The sequence below is a fragment of the Gavialis gangeticus genome, unplaced genomic scaffold, assembly GCF_001723915.1.
Source record: "Gavialis gangeticus isolate Ggan-Ray unplaced genomic scaffold, GavGan_comp1, whole genome shotgun sequence".
Lineage (NCBI taxonomy): Eukaryota > Metazoa > Chordata > Crocodylia > Gavialidae > Gavialis > Gavialis gangeticus.
The window spans coordinates 53,949,479-53,959,853 of record NW_017729025.1 but is presented as its reverse complement, the minus strand read 5'-3'; the positions used below and the strand labels follow the sequence as shown (position 1 = coordinate 53,959,853).

The window sequence follows — 10,375 nt, the reverse complement described above, 5'->3', positions numbered from 1 at the left end:
CTGCTTATTTGAACACGTCCAGCCCCTCCAGAAGCTCTCTAACCCGGTCCTCTCCAACCTGAGGTCTGGAGGTGTTCCCCTCGAGTCCATCTTGCATCATGGTGGGGAAGTCCCAATCCCTGCATAGTTAAGTTCCTGCTTCACAGACACCCCTTTAGTTGAAGCAGTCCTTCCTTCAGATGAGGAGATCTTGAGTCTTTTATGAGTGCAGTTTCTAGGTTAGACAGAGATCAATGTGCACCCCTTTCCCATTCCAGGGGTTGGACATCCTAATGTCCATCATACTCCTGCCCCTGTCAGTCTGGGTTGGACTAGTCAAGGGCACTGAACTCAGCTCTCCTACATGAAAGGACAAAAGTACTGTATTAATCACAGGGTCTCTCAGATGACTCATGTTACACCTCCAGCCTCCTACTGGCCTAAAAGCCAGGAGACAGAACCACCAAACTGAGCCCAGATTATCCTTGTGGCAGGGCAGAGCTCCAGAGAGCTGGATTCTAACCCAGACCACCTGATTAGCATCCAATGGGGTCTGAAAGAACCACCCAGGATCAGAGACTGACACCTCCTGAGATGAACTCCCCACCCTGCTCCCATGGTCTCATTGTCCCTTTCTTTCTGCTAAGAAATAAACTCCCTGCATCTGTCGAATCTGATCTTCTCAGAGCTCCAATGAGAGGCAGCAAGGAGCTGAGATGGGAATGAAACAGGTCCCCAGGCTGTGACGAGGAGCTGAGATTCCTCACTGTGCCCCATGTGGGTTGCCCTGTCATAAATCATTGTTTGTCAAATTCAATAAGCATCTTTAACACGAAAATGACACTCTCTCCTGGGAGCCCCAAGTGCCTGAAATTCTGCACAGATGAGGAGCTGCCAAAAGACGTGGGACATGGGGAGGGGCAGGCAGGGGAAGAGGAGATTTTGCAGAGAAGAAAGGAAACTCTTCTTCAGACTCTATGAGCGCCATTCCCTCTCCTTGCCAGTACACACACAGCCTCACATGCTGTAGTGCTGCGAACACAGACACTGGCATGTGCTTTACAACCTCTCAATGGAGGAAGCAGACTGTGTACAGAACACTGAACGCATATCCACACTCAGGGTCCCCAAGCCCCCTGCACAACCTCCAGTCCTAGCTCAGCCTCTCTCCAAATGAGTTGGGGGTGGGGAGGATGGAGGCCCAGGGGGAATCACGTCCTGTTTTGCTCATCGCAGGTCCAGGGCTAGATTTCATTTGAATGCCTGGTGCTGCTGTTTCCTTCCTAAAAATCTGAAAGCTCAGGTCCCAGTTAGATACCTCATCCCCTATTTTACAACAATAGAAAAAAGAATAGCCCAGCTTCAGCTGTGTAATTCACTCCTTACTAAAAAGTGTTGGATACAGTTGCCAGGGAAAAGCATTACGGTACAAAACATAAGACAAGATACATGTTCCTATATTCACTGAAGCTGAAAGCAGGCTGTGCATCTGCACACACAGGTTATTAGGTATGACTGTTTACCACCAAAGTTCTGTATACACAGGTGTATACACACATACATGCACACACATGACAACTGCCATCTTGACCTACGTTAGGGACTAAAGTGGCAACCTCCAAAGTGGAAAGCATGAGTCTCTATACACTGCATTAAAGAAGCACAGGCACTCATGCTAAAGGCTGTAAACAAATCAGCATCCTCTGTACACTGGGAAAAATGGGGCATGGGAAGAATGTATAAATATATTACAGATTTCATCTGGACAAATGAAGCTGGTGTGAGACTCAGCAGTTTGAATCCCAAATGAAACTCTATTCAAATAAGAGTCACCTGGGCTAGTACAAGGGACTGGACCACACGTGTCACAGTAAAAGCACATGAGCTTGTATCACCAGGCTCTCTAGGTGAGCTATTAGGTCCTCTCCAACAACATCTTTACACCACCTGTATAATCATGTGTTCTTTCTGAAACTGCCATTGTTACAAGCAGCCACTCGAGACATGCTTTGGAGAGCTTTAAACATTCCCCTTTCTGAGCTGAGTGACAAAGCCATGTTGAACTCCATGCTGCTGTAACTAGACTGCTACTGGTATCCAAGCTAGCTGCTTTAAAACATCCTTAGGTACCACAGCATCATACTGTAGTCACTTCTAGGATTACAGAGCAGATATAGCCTGAGACTATATCTACCCTACATCTGGGACGTGAGACTGTAGCATAGGTAGGCTAGCTTTATTCTAGATTGCTCAGGTAATACAAGCAGCACAGATGTGGTAGCACAGGGCTCGGCATGGACTGTATGAACCCACTGGGAAGCTATGGTGCACACTCAAGGAGCCAGATACATAACGCCACCACTTCACTGATACAGTTATCTTGGCTAACTAGATTAAAGCTGGCATGTGTATACCTTCCTGTTCTGCCACCTCACATCCAAAATTTAGTATAAACACTATCCCTAAGGGAGAAGAAAAGACAATAGGAACAGTAATAACTGCCACTTACATAGGTCACTTATTGCAAAATTGTCAGTGAGTGTCCCAAATTAGTTTTTATTTTTTAAGTAAATAAATAATATTAGCTCTCCTTGACTACCACAAAGCGCAGCCCTCATTGCTTGCCTGATTTCTGTCCAGTGGGATAAAACTCCTATTTTCAGCTCTATAGGGCAAGGAAATATCACACTAAAACTGCTGCTGGTTCAGGATTGAATTTTACTTCAGCTAGATCTTGGGACAGGTAACTTTGAAAAGAAATTTCCATATTCAAGTAGAAAGAAAGAACCATTTCTCTGGCACATTCCCTTTTAAAATGGCACTTGTGTGAATTGTTTAACAGCCAGATATGTTAGAGGTAGTTCTGCTGTTGATTATTTATTCATTACTATTATTTGTTATTTTCAAGGGCCCACACTGCGCTAGGCAGAATGTGAGTGGGACAATCAAAGAAGCACATGCAGTGATTTTATCATGTCTTACCAGGTTAACTTTATCACCTTATCACATCTCCTAGGATAGCACTCTATATATAACTACATTCATGTCATGTACCTCTCCTAATTCTCAAAGGTACTAACATAAAGTTTACTAACACAAAGCAAAGGTCATGCATACCAATAGCATATATTTACTACGGGAAAAATTCTCTGCCCATCCATGATAAATTAGAGCCTTCATCCCTACTTAACCCCATTGGCTTTGCAGTTAGTCCTGAGGGCATTGATTTCAAGTTTGGCAGACTGGGGTGGGGGTGGAAGTAAGTCAAAGGCCTTGTCTCTGGCCACCTGATCTACAAATCAGGTCAAGCATCCCAGATGATTTCAGGTGCTGATCTAAACATATGTGCATGAACATATTAAACATACATATGCATGGCAATTCTGGCTGAAGGTGATAGATTACATACATAACCTCCCTCCCCCACACACATATGCATGTGTCCCTTCCCTCTTCCCATCCTTCGTGTTTTACATATTATATGAGTTTCAATAAGCTCTGAGGAAAGCGGCATTTTGCCAGATTTTGAAATGGTCTCATTTATCACCTAAATCCCCCATGAAAGCCAGGGAATGAGGTCTGCAAAACAGCACAGAGTAATGAAGTCACATCTGCATCTTAATAGCTTTTGTGTATACACATGATACTATTATACATATATTTGTGTGTGTGTATCTATTTGTGAGTGGATATGTATATGTATATGCATTCTGCTTATCCCTTTTTTATGTCTCTATACATGATTCTGTCTTTGTCTTAATTCTGTGTGCACACATGTATGCATACATCTGTCTCTTTGTGAATGTAACTGTGTGTGCTGTATGTACACTTGACATTCTGTGTGTGCATGGCTCTGTGCTTTTATATATTTATGCCTGCTATGCCCTTGATATTTTTGTGTTATTTAAAGCCGTCACTTCAGCAGCTGGTTCATGAAGCAATACAAGCCCTTATTTCTTCCCTCTGCTGTGGGGGAGTTCAGTTTGCTGCTATATGTATGTGAAATTCTGGTGAAGTAATTAACTAAACCTCCAGAGGCCTGACTTTAGAAACCAGAAGTTCCATGGGCCAGCTTCGGAACATCATATACCTTGCTAGTTATTCCAGGCAAAGGAGGCACAAGGGCTGATCCTGTGCTTAGCTCAGGAGTGCTACCATAAAGCATATTCCCCTTTCACTCTGTGCATCCATATCCCAGCAGTGAGGCAGTGTAACCACTGTGAGAGGCTCTGAGCATGTGCCAGTAAGCATGCCTGAGACAGAGAGGCTGAGAGCAGTGTGAGTTGTATTTCCCATGTTTTTCTATGGTGGCCATGTTACCTCACTTCTGGGGTTTGGGGTATACAGAGCAGGCATTAGAGAGAAGGGCATGACTTCACCAAAGCTATGAGTATTTCAATCAGGAGTATTCCAGCCATAGAAACTACACAGGGCTGGTGTGGATTCCTATCCACACTCATTCTCTCCTCTTTTCACAGAAATCCCCGTCTCCACAGTGGGGTTACTGTTTGCATAGCTGGAATGGTGCCCGTTGTCTGAATTCTGCAAGGTTTTGTCTCCTCTCATAGTAAAAGCAGACAGAATAATTTAGGCCAATGTCTTTGGTCCCTCCCTATGCAGTTAATGAGAGACACTACTATGTTATTAAGCAGCTAATGTTTATACAGATATTATCATCATTGTGGTTGGGTGCACACATTTATGAGTTTGTACCGTGTGATAATAAACATCCACAACTGAAAGTGATTTTAGTGTTTGTACGTGTGTGTGTGTGTGCATGTGCATCTGCTATGATGTATTTGCATATGTATGCTTATGGTGGAGTATGTATTTTTATTTTCAGTGTGTAAAGAGTGGTTGCACGTACATGTCTTTTTTCATTAGCAAGCATATATAAGCAAGGATGTAAGCATCTGTGTGTGTTTGCGTGAACACAGGCATTGTGGTTGAGAGAAAGAAAATCACTGTTTCTCCTGTCAACTGTTTCTAGGGTTCCTGCATCAATCATTTAATAATCGAGTTTTTTCCTCCCTCTCCCTGATGAAGGACCTTTGCTGCTGCTGCTGCTGCTGCTGCTGCTGCTGCTGCTCTCTCACTCTCACCCTCTTTCTCTTTTGTCAGCCATTTCTCTTGGTCTTTTCTGCTCTTACATTTACCAGAGCAGAATTCAGTGACAACCTCTTGGCAATTTCTCATTGCTGGTGACTCAGGTAATTGGATAGGGTGCCTTGGGGGGCCGCCAGCCATGATGTCACAGCTCTGCAGAAAAAAATATCCTAAGTAGTTGCTTGCTACATCAGCTATGTCTCATCCTGCTGCAAGTGAGGAGCTCTGAGCCTGGGGGTTGATGATTCCAGAGACCCAGGGCATTGTGGCTGGAGAGAGTGTCCGTCTCCACTCCTTGTTTACGCAGACTTTTACCTCCTTCCTACATGCCCACCAGCGGCCCCCAAAATAGTGGCTCCATATGTTCAAAACAAACATTTCATCCCTGTTTCTGAAAAGGGCAGGGTAATGGATTAAAAAACAATGTATAACAGGAATGATCAGTATAGTACAAGAATAAACAGCTCTGTGAAGGACAGGATAGACTCCCTGAACCTTCACTCTTGCATCAAGAATTTATTCTGCCCTTTTAAACAATTTGCCTACTAGTTTTTTGACTTCCTTGAATTCCTAAGACCTTATACAATCCTCCAAGAATGGGAAGGACCACTGTCACAAGCTCCAGTATATTTTGGTGGTTTGTGGGGTATCATGCCGTCTGTATATGCCTTTATGCTTTTGATCATAGCTTAATCAAGGGGCTGAAGGATGCACAACTAAGGAAAAGAGAGTAAGTGTAACTGCAAAGTATCTCTTACTACGGCAAGGACAATTGCCACTCTCAATCACAGACAGAAGGGGCTACTGGTGGACTGGGCATCCAAGTTATTGCCCACTAGTAATGGGAAAAACAATTGGGCAATAACAAAGGCATCTGAGAGAAATGGTCCGTCAGCCAGAGGAACACCAGGTACTCTAGAGAGAAAGATTTCTAGAGAATTTTGATACCCATGAGCAATTAGGGAAGGGATGGGCAATTATTTTGGGTGGAGGGCCGCTTACTGAATTTTAGGAAGCCATCGAGGGCTGCATGACAGGCAGCTGGGGGCAGATAAATATTAATTTTCTTAATGTTTTAGGCCCCCGCAGGCTGGATAGAATGGCCTGGCAGGCTGCATCTGGCCCATGGGCCACATTTTGCCCATTCTTGAATTAGGGCAATCCTGATTGGTAGGCAGGGGAGGGGAAGGGGAACTGTTTTGGTGTTATTTTGGAGGCTATCTGTGCAATATAATTGGTCTTTGGATCCCAGGCTTTAGGGAGTCCAAGTCTCCAGCAGTCAGGACTGGCAGAATCACCAAAAAATCCTATTTCTAAAAACACTGGCAGGACTCTCAAGGGGTTAGGTGGTAAATGAGTGGGAAAGAAACATTACTTATCTTTTGGCTCTGTCTTCAAACATATGGTCAGTTTATCTTGTATGATTACTTTCTCTTATATAATAAATCCTTTTATTGTTTTGTCTCCTTGCTAATTCCTGTGGTAAAGAGTGATCTCTGGGCAAGTAGCCCATTTTACAGAAAGGGGGGCCTAAAATGTCTTTCATAACCCAAAGGGAAGGCACTTGGAGTTGGCAGAGATTCTCCTGTTGCAACTGTGAGGTCCAGTGTAAGGGCAGTGGAGCCAAGGCTTGTGGGGATAAGATTTTATTTCAGAGCAAACCTTGGCATGTTCCTTGGGACAAGCAGCAGAACAGTGAGGAAAAACTTGGGGCTCTGGCGGTACCTAGCAGACAGCTGTGTGACAAACACATTTCTCCAGTTAAATATCTCTCTCAAGTAACAGTTCCTCATTCTGGTGGTTTAATGGTGCACAGGTTCAGACTCAGGGCAGCATTTGTGTGTATTTAAGGTCCACACACTGATACAACATGATGATGCCAGTTCGTATGAAAGATTCCCACTGGCACATTAGCGAAGTAGGGTTGAGGGGCTCTGGCACATCCCTGCACTGTCCCCTTTTCTTGAGATTCTTTCACCCACATGCCATCTCCTAGATTCAGTGCTCTCCAGGATTTGACTCCATGGTACCTGGCAAAGCCCCTCTTCAGACTGTTTTATGTCAATCTCCTTCTTCTATAGACATGGGAAATCTGGGCAGTGATGGCTTGTTGGGACAGGGTACCTTAATATACTTCCCAAGAATTGTTCTACACAATCCATTTGCGACGGGTGTTCACCGGTTTGACAACAGGGTGAGAGGAAGATATGAAGATTTATAAATAAAGTGTTTCACTGTCCTTACTGAATAATGCTTCTTGGTACTCTTGAGAAGCTGAGGGCTGCAAGTGACAGGAATGAAACTCTAGGAACCTGAAAACCTCTTAAAGTCCTTGAGAAAACTAACACTGTCAGGGATAGCTTGCTCTGAAAGGAGCAAAGGTGCATTTTACCTTCCCTTTAATATGGTCTTGAGCAACTTGGTAATGGCAGTAAATCCTGAGAAGTAATCAGTCTCCAAAGAATAGGCTTTCTGTTACCAAAAAAGAAAAAGAAAAAAAGACAAGTCCTGACATTCTGCCATGGCCTGGTCAATAGAGCTGATGTTAATAACTATTCTGGTGGGTTGGATCCCATATAGGCAAAAGTGCCACACCTCCTAGCTTTCTCTTGCAGCTGCTTGCTCAGCTCAGGTCCCCAAACAGATTATGTAGCACTGTCCATGCATCTGTAATATTTTGGTGTCCCTTAAGCAGCCTGTCAAGGTTTTCTGTTGCATGGATATAGAGAGAATCAGTCTGAATCCATTTCGCAGCAGAAATGGTTTATGGTAAAATCCGCAGAAACTGTTTCACCCAGTCTCCTTGCAATGACTCATAACTTGGCTCAATGTTTCATCTGTCTGTGATACTGCTAGCTCTCTGCCGTGGTTAGGTTGTCCTGGCCAGACTAGTACTTGTCTGTCTTTTGCCTGTTCCTTGTTTTAGTTATTTGCAGGCATGCTTTGTTATTTCTTGGGTTTTTATTTAATCAGCCTTCTGAAACCACATAGACCAAGGGCTCTCTAGTGAGAATGAATGTAAGACTACCTTTATTCCCTCTCTACAAAGGCCCTTACACTCCACCCTTAAGGTTCTCACCTGTACACATATGGCTGTACACATTCACAATGACTGATACTGGTACAGAGACCTCCAAGGTCAATCCTACCACTCAAAATACTCCTACTACCAGAGAGCAACCATTACATTTTGACGACAGGAGTCCATACCTATCTCTACCATCCCTTTATGAGCCCATATCTCTGCCCACACTTCAGACTAAATCTCAGAAAAAAATTACTAATGATAAGAGCAGCAGGACAATGGAACAAGCAGCCTAGGGAAACTGTGGCACTTCCTTCACTGGAGGTTTTCAAAAAGATACTGTGCAGGGGGTTGAACTAGAACAGCGGTGGCCAATCTGCAGCACTCACGCCACAAGTGGCAGGATCAGGCTTTGTGTGCAGCACATGGTACACTGGAGAAGGAGCAAGAAACACAGGGACAGACAGAGCAGAGCAGGGAGCAAAAAGGAAGGGTATCAAAGTGACACTCAGGGAGGTTGTGGGGCATAACTTGTGATATGTCTGCCAAAAGGGTTGGCCCCCACTGAACTACGTGATCCCTGAGTTTCCTTCCAGCCCTAAGATTTTCTTATTCTCTGAACCATCCTCCACTATTTTACAGTGGTTACCAGCTTTATGGATTATGTCAGCAGGTTTGTGCTCTGCCTGGAGTCAAAGCTTGTTAGACAGGGTCACTGCTGCTGTTGTGGAGCCAACAGGAGGCAAAGAACAATTTACAAAAATTAAGTAAACAATCTATACCTGCTCCACAGGGTCGCTCACTGTTTTAGTCACTGTCTTGTAAATGGCAAAATCTGAAATACAGACAGAAAAGGCACTTGTTTGTAGGCTTATAGCAGGATTGGGGGATAAAACTCAGGGAAATCTGAATTCCAGCTCACCACAATGATTATAGCTGCCACTGCTGTTGCACTACTAGCAGGGATGGTATTGTGCTCTCTCTCACACAACTTTGTAATAGACTTCTCTTTGCTGGGTAAATGTCTTTCCATAGTGGTGAGTCCAGAAGTGGTACACAAATGGCAGCCTGTGTCATTTATCTCCTTTAAGATTCTTTAATTGATCCTCCTGGAAAGTTTTGTTTGGTACTTCAGCAATGTTCAAGGTCTCTGGTCAGTCCTTGGGAGACGCCCAAACTACTGACACCAGTTCCATTAGGGTATAAAGAACAGAAATGAGAAGAACCAAATTGCCTCAGTACACCACATGGAGTTGGATCAGCATTGGAAATAGGGCCTCTTGCAACAAGAATGCAAGCAGAGTGGAGTAAAGTTGGCCCTTGGAGCTGAAAACAGTGTGGCTAAGAGCAAAGCGCACATGATAAACAGGGAAGGTGCCATGCTAATCCTTGGGGGATGGAACAGGCACAAAGGCAGCCTGACTAAATACTCCAGAACAGTAGTTCTCAACCTTTTTCCTACTGGGATCCATTTGCAAATATCCATGGCCTGCCCTGACACACGACCTGCTGGTCCTGCTGGTGCCCAACCCCCAGTCCCCTGCCCCCCCAAGCCATGCTGGTGGCCTTCACTCCTGACCTGCAACCTCCTACCTCCCCCAGCTGCCCCTGTCCTGCTTTGGCCAGAGCACAGTGGCTCTGGCAGCTCCAACTCATGTGGGCAGCAGCAGAGTGAGTTCGACTCCAGCACAGGCTGGAGGGAGGAGGAGGAGAGGCCTGTAGCACCCCCCTGCCCTGGGCTGAGGCTTCTGCACTGCACCAGGCAGCCTGATCATGGCCCCTTCCACCCCCTGAGCAGCGTTTCGTGGCCACCCTGGCCCTGCGAGCATGGGCACTGGCCCCGGTGTCGCCAGCCCAGCCATGCAGCAATCCCCTGCCCTCTTCCCCCACTGGAAGGTGCAGGCACCTTCCCACTGCTCCTCTGTCCTGCTGCAGCTTGTAACCCTTTGAAATATTCTTGCAACCCACTTTTGGCTCACAACCCATGGACTGAGAAATGCTGCTCTAGAAAACATCCAGACTTCAGTCTGAAGGCAGCTTTAGCATTTGGGTGTGGAAAGACCAAACCAGAAAGCAGCCAGAAAGCATAATGTGAGGTCAGTCCAGGAGGACAACAACTGTGAGTAGGGTGCCTAGGCATAAGCTGCTACTGGAGAGTGATAGCTGTTGTACAACACAGCCCCAAGAGCTTAAAGTCCATGTATAAAGTAAGAGACAGCTGGATGGGGGTATTTCAGGAAACAATGGGACAATAGGGCAAAGGAA

General features: G+C 45.1%; 1 long non-coding RNA gene across 1 annotated transcript in view; it reads right to left on the bottom strand.

Moving 5' to 3' along the window:
• LOC109298594 overlaps positions 1-9,246 on the bottom strand; it is a 27,562-nt gene extending 18,316 nt beyond the window's left edge. Inside the window, exon 1 of the long non-coding RNA XR_002097660.1 lies at positions 8,893-9,246. This is a non-coding gene — a long non-coding RNA (uncharacterized LOC109298594). The remainder of the gene's footprint in view (positions 1-8,892) is intronic.
• Between the last annotated feature and the right edge of the window lie 1,129 nt (positions 9,247-10,375).